The sequence below is a fragment of the Ochotona princeps genome, chromosome 8 (assembly GCF_030435755.1).
Source record: "Ochotona princeps isolate mOchPri1 chromosome 8, mOchPri1.hap1, whole genome shotgun sequence".
Taxonomy (NCBI): domain Eukaryota; kingdom Metazoa; phylum Chordata; class Mammalia; order Lagomorpha; family Ochotonidae; genus Ochotona; species Ochotona princeps.
Window position 1 is genome coordinate 21,445,126 of NC_080839.1, and position 17,211 is coordinate 21,462,336.

Genomic DNA, 17,211 nt, shown 5'->3' on the forward strand with positions numbered 1-17,211 from the left:
TGTATAATGCCTAGCTGTAGGCCTGGAAAATGGATGATACGAAGATTTGGATAAACTCTTACCTAGGTGCTGGAACAAGGTAATCAAATGTTCCAAAGAATGATAAAATGTGTGAAGTTGTTATGGAAGTATGGTCTCCTATACCTGGTATCAAGAACTAGAAACCCACTCATCATTCTCCCCTCAGGGCCCCTGTTGCGAGAAGAAAGCATGCAGAACTTGCTCTGAATCGATTAAATGCTGCTCCTCAAGTAGCAACCTTATCAAACCTTGTGTGATAATTGGTGAAAGAAAACATTAAACTCCCATACAACAAAAAAAAACAAAAATAGAAATCTTTCATTTGAAACAGAAGACATTGTATTTAAACAAATTAAGCTAGGTATAGAAAGACAAATACTCTGTGCTCTCAGTTTGTGAAAATTCGTTATTAAGATGTAGGTACTACAATAGAGATTACTAGAGCCTGAGACGAGTGTGGGGTTGAAAGGTATAGGGAGGGGATAATTAATGTGTGCAAGCTGCTGTTGGATAAGAGAAATAACTTCTAGGATAGCTGAAATTGAAAATAATAATTGAATATTTCAATGTAGCCAGTAGGTTAGATTTTAAATGTTCCCAACACAAGAAATGATTAGGATATGCTGTATGTATGTATTGAAATGCAACATGGTCTCACACAAATATGTACAATCATTATGTGTCAAATACAAATACTGAAAAATAAAGTACATAAATAAAGCTCTAAACTCAAGCTTTGCGCAGTGGCAGTATCGTAGCCAATGAGGTTTATGCGAGGTGCGATTATTGCTAATTGAAAACTTTTCCCAATAGTGGAGGTTAATAATAAGAAAAGTCATATATGGATGAAGTGATTAAATAGGCTTAATGAAAGAGGTGGGATTGAACATACAATTTGAGGAAAGAGAAGAAAACTGCTTTTATTTGTCTAATCTCATGAACAGAAATTGCCTTAGTTTAGGACGTGAAATAAATTCAAATGGCACAAACAGCAGACTAATCATGTTTTGTTGTTCCAGGGATCATGTATTCTGTTGCTGATAAATAGGTGCAATTAAAATAATTATCAGGCAGGATCTAGTTAGTGGCTTGTTTATTGCTATATAAGAAATCAAGTTTTAAATAAAACATGGAAAGAAGAATGCAAAGTTCTTCCAAAAGAAATAAATCAAACTTCATTGGTTTCCATGCACATACCTTTTATTAAGCCTCGCTACAGGCTTTCTCCTCTGGTTCCTGTCAAAAATGTGAAGAATGGAATTGAGCAAAATAATGCAGCTACTTGGAGGGCAAAAACAAAAAGGTGTATTTTCAAGTGTTGAAACAAAAAGAATGATGGCTTATCAAATTAGTCTAATACACACTTTAAAGGAGTTGATGCAATTTGCTAGAATTAGTATTCTGAAGTAATCATGAAAACAACTATCCATTTTACACAATCATTATCAGTTGATGACATAATTGTGGAGTAATGGAAAGCATATTATTTATTATTGCTCCATTAATGAAAAAAGCTCATTTTTCTCTCAATTAGGCTCACTCACAGCAGAAAAGATGAAAACACGAAACACAAAGATGAGGCATTTGTAATGCTAGAAACATTTAGTTCAGGTCATTTTTCTTTGTTGTTTAAAAACATCAGGTTAATTTTTTTTCACATTGTACAGGTTCCAATGGCAGACTAAGATTAGCTTCTTCATTTCCAAGGTTTTGGAAGGCAACTTCTATTGAATACATTTGTCCTTTTTTCTTCTCTATTAAACTGACGATGACAAGAATTCACCTTTAACAAAACATATTCTTACTTGACATTAGTATGTTTTTAATTTATAGAATTGTGCAAAAAATCTCTTTTGGTTGTTTCTGAATATTGCTTAGTGCTATAGATTTTTACCTAAGGTTTTTATCTGAAATTCAATGGCTCATTTACATATTTCTAGTCTCAGGGAAATTCTAAAAGTACAGGAACAATTTGGCTAAAACATAGTAGAACAGCTATCTTTTTGATACAATGTGTTCATGTCATCTATGTATAACCCTAGTAGTGATATTTCTGGTTCATAGAGCATAACAAATTCAGGAGTGAAAAGACAAAATCTAAATGCTCAGAATCAAGAGATGAATAACTCAATCTCATGCCAAGAGCTGAACAAGATAATCTGACACTGGTGGTTGTACTGAAGCTTAGGGCCTTAGAGAAATAAAACTGGAATCTAGAGAAGTTCTCAATGCAGGGAATTTAAACAAAGGGTCCAGCCAGTCCTCAACACTAAAGCAGCATGAATAATTTCAAAAGTGAACTTTTAACAGAATTAGTTTGTACAGACATTTTTGGTAATGTTACAACTGCATTTCCAATGCTAGCATTCTATTTAGACACTTTCTCACAATATGATAGTGTTACAGGACTTGGGGAAAAGAACAGGCTAACAGTGGATGAACAGACTTATTGAATATTACTAACACCCAGTTTGGGGCTTGGTGTTGTGGTGCACTGTGTAAAGCCACCTCTGTGATACCAGCATCTGATACAGATGTTGTTTCAAGACCAAGCTGCTCCACTCCCAATCCAGATCCTACTAACGTGCCTGGGGAAGTGGTAGAAGATTTTTCAAGTCCCTGAGTTCCTGCACTTGAGAACGGAAGAAGCTCGTAACAACTGGCTTTGTGTGGCCCTGGCCTGGGCATTGTGGCCACTCTGGGAGTGTGCCAGCAGATGGATACTCTCTCTCTCTCTCTCTCTCTCTCGTTCTCTCTCTGTCGCTGCCTTTCAAGTAAATAAAATAAGTCTTTTAAAAAATACCCGCGTAATTCAGATGAATATTCTGTTTCCCATTTTAAACAAGTATATTTCTTTTTGTCAGGGAATCAAAAACTGAACTGGACTGAAATAAGTGCAAAAAAATCATTAAATAAATTTAGGATAGCAAACACAAATATGGGGATTGAATTTGTAATACATTTATGGGAGAAAACAGTTTCTGGAAGTGTTCCTTAAATTGAGAATTTCAGGTTTCAACATGTAAAGACAGAGATATGATCAAATATAAAACTAAAATGGGAAAATAAGTAACAGGCTGTAATAGGTAAAGTCACAGCATGTTATGGCAACAGGGGAGCGATTGTTTATTTCAAATAAATACTATGTTTAATTTTCCTTGGAGAGGATATTTAAGTTTATAAGCTTTTAAAGGATTATGTAGAAAGGAAAAGATAAGGTAAGAGGAATAAAGAATGTAATCAAAGGTGCAATGATGAAAAAGATGGCACAAAGGCTATTTCCTTTTTAAAAACAAGATTTATTTATTTTATTGGAAAGTCATATTTACATAGACAAAGAGAGACAGAAGGGAATATCATCCATCCACTAATTCACTCCTTAAGTGGCCACAACAGCCGGAGCTGAACTGATCTAAAGCCAGGAGCTAGGAGCTTCTTCCAGCTTTCCAACATGGGTGCAGGGTCCCAAAGCTTTGGGCCTTCCTCAACTGCTTTCCCAGGCCACAAGCAGGGAGCTGGATGGGAAGTGGAACAGCTGGCATATGGACAAGTGCTCATATAGTTTCCCGCTGTATGTAAGGCGAGGATTTTATCCATTAGGCTACGGTGCCGGACCCAGAAAGGCTACTTCTTAAAGCCAGTGCCACCCAAATGTTGCTTCATATGGTCATGTCATTCTTACTCACAGAAAAATTGTTTATTGAAAGGGTCTTGGATCTAAGATATAAGAAGTTTGGCTTAGTAATTGAAGCAGGTCCCGTGGAATCATAATCCCAATTTTGAAAGATTTCTCAGAAACAATAGAGACTTGTATTGATGACTCAAACCTACTCTAAAGGCATAGAAAAGAAGTACGCCATAATACCAAGTGAAGACCTTGTATGACAGCAGCCTTTTTCCTAGCAGTTAAAAAGGGAAACAATCCAAGCATATTATGGTTACTATATGAATAAATAATTGGATAATGAATTACCATTTAACAATACAAGGTGTCAGATGATACTTGCAAACATTATGCTACATAAAAAATCACATGCAAAAGATCACACATTGCATGATTCCATGAATATGAAACACCAGAAAGGATAAATCTACTACAATTGAAGCAGAATTAAGAATTGCCTAATGCTGGGGAATAGGAATCAGAATGAACAGCAGGTGGGCATGAGGATCACTTTTAACTATGGACATTCTCTAAAACTGGACTGTGGTGCTGGATGTACATCCCTGGAAATGTATACCAATATTGAATCACATGTTTAAAACGTTGAGAGCTGATTAAAACATACAGCATGTTCACAGTATAAAGGACAGAAAGTACCTGCAGAAACACCCAGGCCATGAAACAAAACCAAATTACTGCCATATTCCTCTAGAAAACTCAGAAGTATCTACATTTTGTGTCTCTTTGAGACGATCTGTCTGTGTAAAACCCTGATTCCAATGTAAGGGTGGAGGCAGTGATTGGAAGGGAAGGGTGGATGCAGTGATTGGCAGGTAAGGGTGGATGCAGTGATTGGCAGCATGGGCATTGGCCCTTGGCACTGATTGCTTTTGTGTTGACCGTGTGTGTTTCCCAGAAAGGCTCATATGTGGGGAATCTGCTGAATGCAAGCCTGGGTGTGAGGCAGACAACTTCCCCATGAAATTCCAAAACACAGCCATCTTTCAGGGCCATGTCTTAGCAGAAGCTCCTCTTCTTCTGTCTTTTTTTTTTTTAATTTAAAAGACAGATTTAGAGAGAGAAGGAGAAACATGAGGAGGAGAGGAGGAGAATAGAAGGGGTGGGAAAGACATGGGGAAGAGAAAAGAGAGAAAAGAGAAAGAGAAAGAGAAAAAGGGAGAAAGAGGGAGTGCTTCCACCTACTAGTTTACTCCCCAAATGACTGCAATGGCTCAAGTTGAGCTGATCTGAAATCAGGAGTCAGGAAATTCCTCCAAATCTTCTACATGGGTGCAGGGACCCAAGCACTTCAGCCATTCTGGTACTCTTTTAGGCCATAAGCATGGATCTGGACTGAAAGTGGAGCATTTGGGGCTTGGATCAGTGCCCATACAGGATTCCAGCATGTAAGGTAGAGGATTAGCACGCTATGCCATTGTGCCAGTCCCCAGGTATTGTTGTTTTGTTATCGTGGGTTTTTAAAGTGCTTTTTTGTTTGTTTGTTTTGTTTTTTGAAAGTCAGACATACAGGGAGGAGGAGAGACAGAGAGGAAGATCTTCTGTCCTTTGATTTACTCCCCCCAAGTGTCTACAACAGCTGGAGTGGATCCAATCTGAAGCCAGGAGCCCAGAGCCTCTTCTGGATCTCCTATGCGGATACAGAGTCCAAAGGCTTTGGGCTGTCCTTGACCACAAGCCTTGTGGCCTAGGATGGGAAACTGGGGCCGATGGGACATGAACAGTTCCCATATGCGATCTCTGTGTGTAACACGAAGACCTTAGCCCCTTGCCTTGCATGTGCCAGGATCCCATATGGGCATCAGTTCTAAACCTGGTGGCACTGCTTCCCATCCAGCTCTCTGCTTGGGCCTGGGAAAGCAGTCGAGGACGGCCCAAAGCCTTGGGACCCTGCACCCACGTGGGAGACCCGAAAGAGGTTCCAGGTTCCCGGCTTCGGATCGGCTCAGCAGTGGCCGTTATGGTCACTTGGGGAGTGAATCATCGGACGGAAGATCTTCCTCTCTGTCTCTCCTCCTCTCTGTATATTTGACTTTGTAATAAAAATAAATAAATCTTTAAAAAAAATCAGCTGGTTGTCACATTTTCTCTGCCTTTTTAAGATGCCAGAGTAATGTTCTCTAAGCTGCCTTGAGTGCCTCACATCATAAGTGCCTCTTAATTCATCCATTGTTTAATTTATCCCACTTAGTGTATATTAGAGCCACCAACACCTACATTCCATATAACCTCTATTGCAAAGTGTTTGGCACTCTAGTTGGTTTTGAATACCTGAAAAAACATGCATTACTCCTGAGTAGAGTGAAAGGGAGAGAAGAAATATTCATTCAAATTGTCAGGGAAAGTATATGAAAATGCTTTCCTTGTATAGCCTGGAATTGGAAACTAAATTTTCCTGAGTAGCAGTATGAAAGCACCAGAATTAAGTAAAAGAAAAGATTTTCTTCTAAGGCTGAGAAAAGAAGTGTTTAAGCTGGAAATGATGAAAGGGTTTTTAATTAAAACAGCATGAAAGATGGTTCTGCAATTTACTCTGATTGTTTTTCTTCTTCTTTTTTAATCTTACACTCTTTCCTAACTTCAATAAATTGCAGAGAGGTTGTGAAGCCAAGTGTTCTATTCCATTCCATTCTATCATGGTTGCTAAATGCTTTCCATCCATTATAATACACTGCTTGTAAGAGCTGTTCAATCTCTCTATGTCCTTTCCACTCTTTGAGCCACAATGATCATGAATGGGTATGGATAATAGCACTCACTTTCTCTCTCTCTCCCACTTTCAAAGCTAATGGATGTTTCTTTTTTTTTTTTTAAATCGCTGTAAATAGGCATGCCATGCAAACACAAAACAGGCTTTCTTATGTGCTATTTGTTATCATATAGGAATGTGTACAGCCCCATATGCCCAATTTCAGCAAAGTGGTAGAATTTGAAGAGAAAGTACTTTTCCAGCCACATAGAATATATGAAATGACCCCCAAGATCAAACCGGATATAATGTCATGTACTTTCTAGTTTATTTGTGTTAAATATAAAATATAAGCCAGCACCAAGGGCCTGAAATTCAAGATAACAGGGGTGTACTGCAAGAATTAATTTACTTAATACTTTCACACTTATGTGCTAGGTCATGTGATGGAAAATCTAGAGGTAAAAATATATTCCCATTTGCTTCTGTAAATATCTTCTTAGTGCCTTAAGACCTTTGCATGTGTATTCTATAGTTTCTATGTAATACTTCACACTTTCCCTTTCCCATATACTCATCTCCATACACTTCTACCTATGTATTTAACTTCTACACATTCTTTAAGGATTGTACTCAAACCCACCTCTCCACTCAATTATGCTTCTAGTTTTCCCAGCCCCAGTGGAGTTTACTCACCATGCAACTAATGTGTTCATGTATTAGTTAAGCTATCATATGGTTATTTTTGACAACTTACTCTTATCTCCTAACCATTCATGAAAACTATATTCTGAAAGATATTCTTGCTTCTACTATTATGGCCTCAACCCTCATGCTTAGACTTCTAAGAAGAGATTTACGAATACTGTGGAGAGGCGCAGTTGTAGTCAGCAGTTGCTGGTTTGAGTCCTGGCTGTTTCATTTCCAATCTAGCTCTTTGCTTATGGCTAGGGAAAGCAACAAATGTGGGTTCAATTCCTTGGGGGTCCTACATCCATGTGGGAAGCCTGGAAGAAGCTCCTGGATCATGGCTTTGGATAAGCTCAGCTCTGGCCTTTGAGACCTCCTGAGGAGTGAACCAGTGGATGAGCAATATCTTGTTTAGTCACCCCTTCTCTTTGTAACTCTGTCTCTCAAATAAAAATAAAATAAATTTAAAAAAAGTTCACAAATAATGTGGTTACATTGATGAGAATTTTTAAATAAAATAGAAAAATGCTACTACATAGAAAATTAGTACATTAGAAGTAGGAAGTTGAGACTAACATCTGCATTAATGTGTTAATATCTTTTTATTTCCAGAACATCATTAACAGGTGATCCTCCAGGCTCAGCCTGAAAACTGTCAGCGGTAAGAAACTTGTTAAATTTCAGAACAATTTGGTTAATTTTGGGAAAGTTTTAGACATAGGTTTCTTCATAATTATGGCCCAAGATCCTTTTAACTTCCAAACATTGACCCAATTTTACTTTCAAAAATGATATGGCATTTTATACACATACATACATACTTCTTTGTTCTTGTTTTGAAAGATTTATTTTATGTATTTGATAAGGAGAAAGGGAGAGAGAGGAGATAGAATGAATATTCTATTTACTGACCCACCCCAAAATGTTCACATCAACCAGGGCTGGGCTAGGCTGAAGCCAGGAGCCAGAAACTTCATCTGGGTCTCCGACATAGATTCAGGGTCCAAGGACTTGGCTCCCCATCTTTTGCTACTTTCCCAGAGGTACCAACAGGCATCTGGATCAGAAGTGAAGCACCTGGGACTCAAAATGATGTCCATATGAGGGTTGGTATTGCAAGCATGTGGGTTTAACCCCTGCAAAACAGTATTGCCCCAATAAGATAAAATTTATTTTCAGAGTCATTGCCATTGCATATCAAGCTAATAGCCCTGCCTGTGGTATCAGTGTACTATATATATATGGGCACTGGTTTGAGTTGGGGGCTGAGCTTGTGATCCCGCTCCCTGCTTGTGGCCTGGGAAAGCAGTAGCGGACAGCCCAAAGCCTTGGGACCCTGCACCCATGTGAGAGACCCAGAAGAAGCTCCTAACTCCTGGCTTTGGACCGGCCTAGCTCTGGCTGGTACAGCTACTTGGAGAGTGAATCAATGGCCAGAAAATCTCTCTGTGATTTTTTTCTTTCTCCCTAATTCTGCCTTTAAATAATACATAAATAAATCTTCAAAGAATTCTTTTATTGTAATGATATAATAAGACTTTTAAAAAATTCATAGAAAATGGGATGGAAAGGTAACTTCTTTAGCACATTTTAAAATCCATGCATAAGTCGTTCACAACATACATTTCCACAAACTTTTTAAAGACTCATTATACATATTAAGGTTCTTCAGAGAAAGAGAACTGATTGGAGGTGTATACAGAGGGAGAGTAAGTTATTATAAAAGGTTGATTCATGTATTTATGGAAGTTGAGAAGTCCCATGATTTGCTGTCTCCAAGTTGGAGAGCCAGGAAAGGCAGGGGTATTGTTCTTTGCCGACATAAGAACCAGAGACACCAAGGGGGTTAGTCTCAGTCCAAGTGTAAAGACTGCAGTACTGTGAGTGTCAGTGTCCAATGGGAGGACAGTTGGATGTCCAATCACACACAGAAACAATTTGGCTTTCTGCCTTTTTGTTCCATTCAGGCTCTTAACAGATTGAATGGTTTCCACTCATGCTGGGTGGAGGTGGATTTCTTTACTCATTACCAACTCAAATGCTAATCTTTGCCAGAAATTTTCCTACACACATACTCAAAAGTAATATTTTGCCAGCTTTCTGGGTAGTTTTTTTCTTAGTTCAATTGGCAGAAGTAATCACTGAGGACAGTTTGAATGAATATTGGGTTGTCACGTGCTTAACGACAGAGAAAGTCGGATCTACTGAAGACTCTGAATATAAAGAAACCTTGGTCTACGTCTCCTTGGAGGAATTAGCTCCTTTTCCGAGGTGTCCTCAAATAGCCTCTTCTACCATGCTTAGAAATATTCACCCATGCAGGAGCAGCAATAGTCTTGATTTAACAAGTACTTTAAAGAAGTCAAAGCATTGAAGGCTGGATACAGTCCAGCTGTATTTAAAGTTGACCTGATGGATTTTAATCAATGGAATCAACTCATAAAAATGCAAATGCACTGATGACATCTTGAAAATTATAGTAGAAATCATAAGGTGATAAGCAAAAATTATTTTTAGTGACTGGAAGCATGTTGGAGCCTGTTGAAATAGCATTGGCCTGAAACCTGCAGGTTTGACTTTGGGCTGGTTTTTGACGAACATATTTGAGTTCCTGGGTACCTGGGTTTCAGTTTCTTCAACTGTAACTAGAGGAAGCTGGAGACAGTGACCATCAGGCTGCTCATAGCTCCAACAGCTCTGTGTTAAGCACAATTTTCAATGCTTCTATTTACTCTAATGTTTTGGAGGAAAATTTCAAAAACTATTTGGTGAGAGATTACTACAAAATATTTATTGTTACTATAATTGGCATAGCCTATTATCCTGGATAAATTCTATAAGAATCAAATAATCTTACAGCAGTCAAAAATCTTCAGCCCTTACCTATTTTTCTGAAATTTCCTCAAAATTGGCCTGATTCCTGCACTAGACACAAAGAGAGTATTTTAATTTAGAGACTGCAAACTTCTATTTCACAGTATAAAATACCAAGTTCTAGTTCCAAATTTCTTCTTGTATATGTCAGTTAGGGCGATTTTTACAAAATAGTGAGCTTTTTGGTGACATTAAAAACCACCTCTGGATTTACTTATTCTATATACTTGCTGATTCTTACTGTGGAGGACCGCCCACCTCCCTTTTTCCGAAACTGTATCTCATTGCAATCACCCAGGTGTTACACATATTTAAAAATCTTCTTTCTCCTATAGTTGCTTGCTTGACTGAAGGAGAAGAAAACTAAAATCCCTGACGGAAGGGTAATCAAAGCTTGGAATATCCATTTAAACGATCCAGAGAACTGAATTCACAAACTAATTACTGGTTCATCATATGTTCTGTGCTGTGTGATTCTGAATTGGAAGGGACTGCCACATGTAATTGTGTCTCTTTGGGCCCAAGTTGATATGACATGCTAATGTATGCCAAAGCCATAGAAATTTTCATTTTCATAAAGTGGAAGAGGCACAGGCATAAAAGACAGACTCATGTTGATGCCTTCAGGGTTATGGTGGTGAAATCTCTTGTCCATGAACAACCTCATCCCCCTTGATCAAGTCTTGAAGAAAAAAGAAAAAAAAAAGATTTTTCAAACCTTTTGAAATTTTATTCAGAGTGCTGTCTATTTCTATTAAACAACAACCAAGGCTATAAGGCACAAGTGCCTCTATGTCATTTTGCAACAGAATTCCTCTCCAGTTTTAAGATTAAGCGATATTATTTTATAACTTCCCTAGGGATTGAATAAAGTGATAGAAGAAGCCTGTAGCAACACATATTGATAAACATTAACAGGCCTGTCTCAAATACAGAAGTTACGAGACTCTAGGAGTACTAGGGTATCTATAAAAGTGGATATTTTGAGGACTACTGCCAATGAACAAAGGGATTATGTTTATTGATACTAATTTTGGATGCTGGTGAGAATGGAATTAAAGAATCCTGCCCTTTCCCTTCTCCAAAATCTGTATTTTCTCTTCCCAATTTTTCTCATTCCCAGAAATATAACAATGACAAAAGTCAAAACTTACAAATATTGTGAATAGAAATCAGAGATATTTCTTCATTCTCAGAAATGCAAACAGGAACAATTTCTGGATGTCAAAAAGCTTTAGGATCTTCAGGATTTACATATGTTCATGATTCATCTCTTCTACTTCAAAGTATTTAGTTCTATTGTTTGAAAAGTGTGGCAAGATATTTGTTGGGCAATCTTGTCTAGAATGGCACCATGGCATTCAGTTCAATCAATAGCCTAGAAACTCCACTATACATTAGTAACTGGTTAGGTACTAAAATTCTTTGAAAAGTGAATTATATACACATAGCCACATCCATGCTTCTGTTTGTCTCTATTTTTCTTAGCACCTTCATCTTCATCAATATCCTGGTGACTGGCACATCTTACTTTTAATTGTTCTCTTCCTTCTGTAGTATCTATGTCTATTTCATCTTAATTCTGTCTGCTTACTTAAGCTTCCTTCTAACTGAAACTGTCTCCTGAACCACAAGGACCTAACTATCCCTTACACGTTTTCCTTTCTGAGTATCCTTTCAGCATCAGTTCCTGATGTTAGCTCTCCGGTTTTCATGATTTCTTTTATTAAGTACTTATGACCCCAGTCATCTTTTTCACCCAAGTCTTTACGGTTGGTTACAAGGCTTGTTTTGTTTATATCATTCCTTTAGTATGCTTGCTCCAAGGACGCACCCTGCTTCTACCATGGTATTTACAGCCTGTGTTGCACATTCTTGCTTGCTTGTACGTCCTTGGAGACCATAAACTGCTATTAAATCAGGGACAGTATTCTTCATTGTGTTATTGTTTAGCACAATAGAGAACAATGGTGTCAACTAGAACCATATTGTGTGTCACAAACAAGAACCACGTAAGTAATTTAGGTGCTAATAAACACATTAAAACAAGAACAAGCAACAATAATTTGAACCATATGTTGTGTTTAAATCCAGTATATAATTTTAACTTTGAACAACTAATTTCCAAAAATTAACTGGGATTCTTAAATTTTCCTGTTCAATTAAGTCATTGAAACCTGGTATGCATTTTAAATTTATGGCACATCTTAATTTTATCAGGTCACATTTTAAGTGCAACAGTAGCCACACTAGGCACTGAAAATGGGACATGAATATTTCTTAAGTTAGTGAATACATAATTTTGAGTTTAATGTTGTATAGTAATGGACAAGCCCAGTGTGGTAGCCTGGTAGCTGAAGTCCTTGCCTTGCATACGACGGGATCCCATATGGGTGCTGGTTCTAATCCCAGTGGTCCCACCCAGCCAGCTCCCTGCTTGTGGCCTGGGAAAGCAGTTGAGAACGGCCCAAAGCCTTGGGACCCTGTACCTGAATAGGAGACCTGGAAGAGGCTCCAAGCTCCTGGCTTTGGATTGGCACAACTCCGGCCGTTATGGATGCTAGGGAAGTGAATGAATAGATGGAGGATCTTCTTTTCTGAGTCTCCTCCGTTATGTATATCTGACTTTAATAAAAATAAATAAATCTTGTTAAAAAAGAAAGTAATGGACACTGTACCAACATGTTTGATACATACAGTTTGTGAATTTTTATTAATTTCATTTTTAAAGCTGTATGCATAGAGATTGAAAAGGTTGAGCTGACTTATTCAAAAGCACAATGAAAATATTTTTCTTTGAGTCCATTTCTATACTAGCATTCATTCCTTTGTATTACAGAATGCTTTTAAATGGATTTTCCCCCTGGAATCTCTAGAAATTATTAAGGTGTTAGTTGCTATGCCTAGGGTAGGCAGTAGATAAATTTCAGTAAAACGAATGAATGCTTGACTGAATTAATTAACAGGTGATTTATAAAGTACTCATTTCTCTGAATTGCACGATGGAAGAAAGAAGAAAGATTGGGGAAGGGATCTTACATTTTTTAATAAGCAACTACTAATTGCCAGGCACTATCTGAAGTATATTCAATTGTTTACTGTGATTCTTACACAAATCCTACAAGATTGTTGCAGGCTAGTTTCCTTGACAAAGTTAAATATGCTATCAGATCTCACAATGCAAGTAAAACTTGGAATCAAATTTTAAATCCAGGTGCATCAGACTCTAAAGCTCAACTCTATTTTTCATTAAACTGCTACTAGCCCCAGCTGCTCTGAGTGCTTATTCAAACAGACTGAAATAGAAAAGAGAATTCAAAATGAGTCCCAGTAACAAACAATTTATAACTACCAAAGCTGTGAGGAACATGCATGTATGATGCTCCAAAAATGAGTGTCTCTATTATGCTAGAAATCATCACCTCATTATAAACGTTCCATTCGAATCTCTGTGCCTCACTCTTTGTTAATAATTCAAGCATTTAAATTTTTACTGGATTTCAAATTGGCACACAGGTTATAAGCCTGACTTCACAACTGTCATATTCAAAATTGGAATGGAATGAATCTCTTTCTGCTTCCAGTTAAGTCACCCATTTGTACCATCCAAGGATGCTTAATAGGAAGGAGAGAAACACTTGAAGCAAGAAAAAAAAATCTCACGAAGTTAGCAATTGTAGTGCAATCAAATTAAATTCCCAGTGGATTTTCAGTTTACGATGGTGTTTGGCTAGCTGACACTGTTGTACCATTTCTTAATTTTCTTAATAATTTTTAAACTAAGCTATCAATGTAGACCAAGAAAAGGACAAAAATGCATATCATCTCTAGATACTGAGACTTAAAAGAAGCCTATTGCCAGGATTATCATGAATAGCTAAATGTAAAATCAAAGCAGCACAGTGGGAAAATGTTATTCATCTAAGAATGCTCAGATCTAGGAACCTGAGAAAACTTCCCCCTTTGATATGAAGTATTTTCTTTGTTCCTGAACTATGTGTAGTTGACACATTCTTGGATATTGTATTAGCCAAAGCTATAGCCATTGTATTTTTGATTATATTAGAGTACAGCATTCATTTTCATCATTTATGATGAGTGTATTTATTGTAAACAAATTAACCAAGACATATACTTTGATATTTGGAGACAGAGAACACAGATTTCTTGTTATTTACGTCCATGTAATTTTTAATACCCATGCAGCAGTCAAATGAAAAAATATTGTACATTAATTGTCTCATATTATACCTAAGAAGAACCAAATTCAAAGCAGAAAATTCAACATCAATGCATTTTCCAGCTTTCCTGTAAGATGAAGCCATTGTTCATTCTAATTGTACATTTGCGACACATTCTTCCGTAAAATTTACAATTTTAGTCTGCTACAAATAGTCATGATGAGACAATAGCCATCATTTTAGGAAGGAATTGAGCAAATGAAACTAAAAGATGAAGCAAAGGGACCACAGCATTAAAAAGTCACTTCAGAATCACATACGCACATCAATATTATCTAGTTTGAAGGTGGAACAAATATGCATAGTTCCTTAAAAGTTTTCAAGAGTGCATGGAAATTGGTTTTCATTACGTATATTTGAAAGGAAAACAATGCCATTGAGGAAAAAGACCATGTCCAATATCATTTAAGCTTTTTGCAGCAGTTAGAAGCTGTTGTTCTGTTTTTGTTTGATATGGGATCCCAGGCAATCATCTCTTCATTGTAATTTGTGCTTATTTTGAAGCAGACAAAATCCTGAATGGATGCACCTTTGTATACTTTTCTACATTCCTTTAGGAATGCTAATTCTTTTTTTTAAAGATTTATTTCATTTTTATTGCAAAGTCAGATATACAGAGAGGAGGAGAGACAGAGGAAGATCTTCCATACGATGGTTCACTCCCCAAGCAGCCGCAATGGCTGGAGCGGGGCCAATCCGAAGCCAGGAGCTAGGCGCTCCTTCCGGGTCTCCCACGCGGATGCAGGATCCCAAAGCTTTGGGCCATCCCCTACTGCTTTCCCAGGTCACAGGGAGCTGGATGAGAACCGGGGCTGCTGGGATTAGAACCGGCACCCATATGGGGTCCCGGGTGTGCAAGGCAAGGACTTTAGCCACTACGCTATCATGCCGGGCCCAGGAATGCTAATTCTAAAAAGCAAAGGGCCAGAGGCAGAAGAAGGCATGTATTGGTGTGTATTGGATTTCCACCTAAAAATCATTTGAACTAATGATCCTCGCTCTATTTCTGTTGCTGTTATTGCTGGTATTGCCTCTTCTAGTAATGAAGATGAATAATCAAGCACTTGGCAAGTAGGGAAAATGGCAAATCCCGCATGAGCATTAAATGTTCCCAACTGGAGCTAGTGAAAGAGTATCTAGAATAAGCTTGGATAAGCTGAATTAAAAAGGTTTTGCCATTTCATTCAGCCAGATGAGATTCATACAGTATCCTGCTGGGGCTGCACTATTTCCTAAGATGCTTGTTCTGGGTGCCAAAGGGCACACTTCCCAGGTATCAACACTGACGCCCCGCTCTGAGACCTCAGTTTCCGTAAGCTCAGGCAAGTTGCTAACTGCTTTCATTCTTCACTTTCTTTTCCAAATGATAAAGATGATAATACTCACCTAATCAGGATATTTTATATATTTATTTTAAAAATTGTATTCAAAAGGCAGAAGGGGCAGGGGGAGAGTTCATGTCCCAAATACCTGTATATTCAAGACTGGACTGAAGGCCAGGAGATCTGAGTCTGCCAAGTGAGTAGTGGGGACCGAAATACTTCAGCAATGACCCCTACTGCCAGTGTACACATTATCAGGAAGCTGGAATTGGAAGTGGAACTAATTCTCAAACCTACACACTTAGATGTGTGATGCTGCAATTCCAGCCAGTGGCTTTACTGCTATTGCAAAGACGTGCGCCTCAACAGGTCATTTGAAAGATTAGATATGATTATGGATGTGAACTGCTCCTGCAAATCGAAGGTAAGAGCTTGTGATTGTACACTCTCCCATACACCTACATCATTTTGGATCTGTTACTCATCGATTACCTTGGAATTACCACCTGTCTTTTTGTGCATATTTGCCTTCTTTTTCTTGTACAAGCTTTCAGAACATTTAGACAAAATCCAATTTTTGTAGCTATTTGTTTCCTTTTCTGATTCATTGCCCTGCACTGAGTACCTGAAAAATGCAAGCTGATGATGATAGTAATCAGTGTTAGGGTCATGATAACTCAGACATTCTCATGTTCTAGACGAGTGCTTGTTTTCATTCTGCAGGTGTGAATCACTATCTGTAACAGCATTCTGTGTGATTCAGTAGAAACATCCACCATGGAATATAAGGTCCTAAAGGGAAAGGCTGCTTTAAAATGTTCTATTCATTTGTTTAGCTTATATATTTCTCAGAACCAACTGGGGAACAGTCGGAGTAAACAAATCTGACAAAAACTCCATGATGATGAAGATGCAATAGTTAACCAGAAGTTATATATCAAGTGGAAAGTTAGCTTTCATGTGTAATGGCTGTAGTGTATATAAGCTCTCTATAGAAAAAACATTTGCTATTTTAACTTAAAATGCTAAGCATCCTAACAGCTTATTGCATACCATTTTCTATTGTTGTATATTTTACCAAGGATTACCATGTCATTTTTATTCACCTTATATTTTAAGAGGTTCCTATTCAGTTCTGCTCCCTATCTTCAGGCAGCTATGTCTTCCAGTTGTAACCTCTGGGGAAGCACTTGTTTCTAATGAACCAGTGGAAGGAAGTACAGATTTAAAAATTTTACTAACTGCTCCTTCCTCCTGATAGGCACATCTTCCTTTTGCCTTTGCTAATGTAACATTCACTTATTTTATAGGCTTTGTTGTAATGGATTCCAGATTATGTGTCTTTTCATATGGGGCAAAGTAAGAATTCTTGATCATTCTCTAATGTTTTGTCATTGAGCCTCTTTAGCTTCTAAGATAGTTTTGAATTAATAGCTTAGATCTAAGAAGCAGCTTCTTTCAGATTACATGTCTTTATTTCTCATATTTTATTGTCTTCTTTTCTTTCCTGTTTTTTCATAGTCTATAATTATTTTTTATTCTTGCTTCAGATTCATTCAGTACTGTCAGTTCATGTGGGGCTGGAGCTGGGGCTGGGAGTGGACCAGGCTGTGCTAGAATGCTGCATGCACTGGTGATAGCTGGTCAGGGGACAAGCTGGGCTGTGTCAGGTTGCAGCACCTACTACCAAAT

At 37.8% G+C, this 17,211-nt stretch overlaps 1 pseudogene; it reads left to right on the forward strand.

The window, feature by feature from the left end:
- Nucleotides 1-753: 753 nt before the first annotated feature.
- On the forward strand, nt 754-835 carry LOC118760814 (U4 spliceosomal RNA; annotated as a pseudogene).
- The last annotated feature ends 16,376 nt before the right edge of the window (nt 836-17,211 follow it).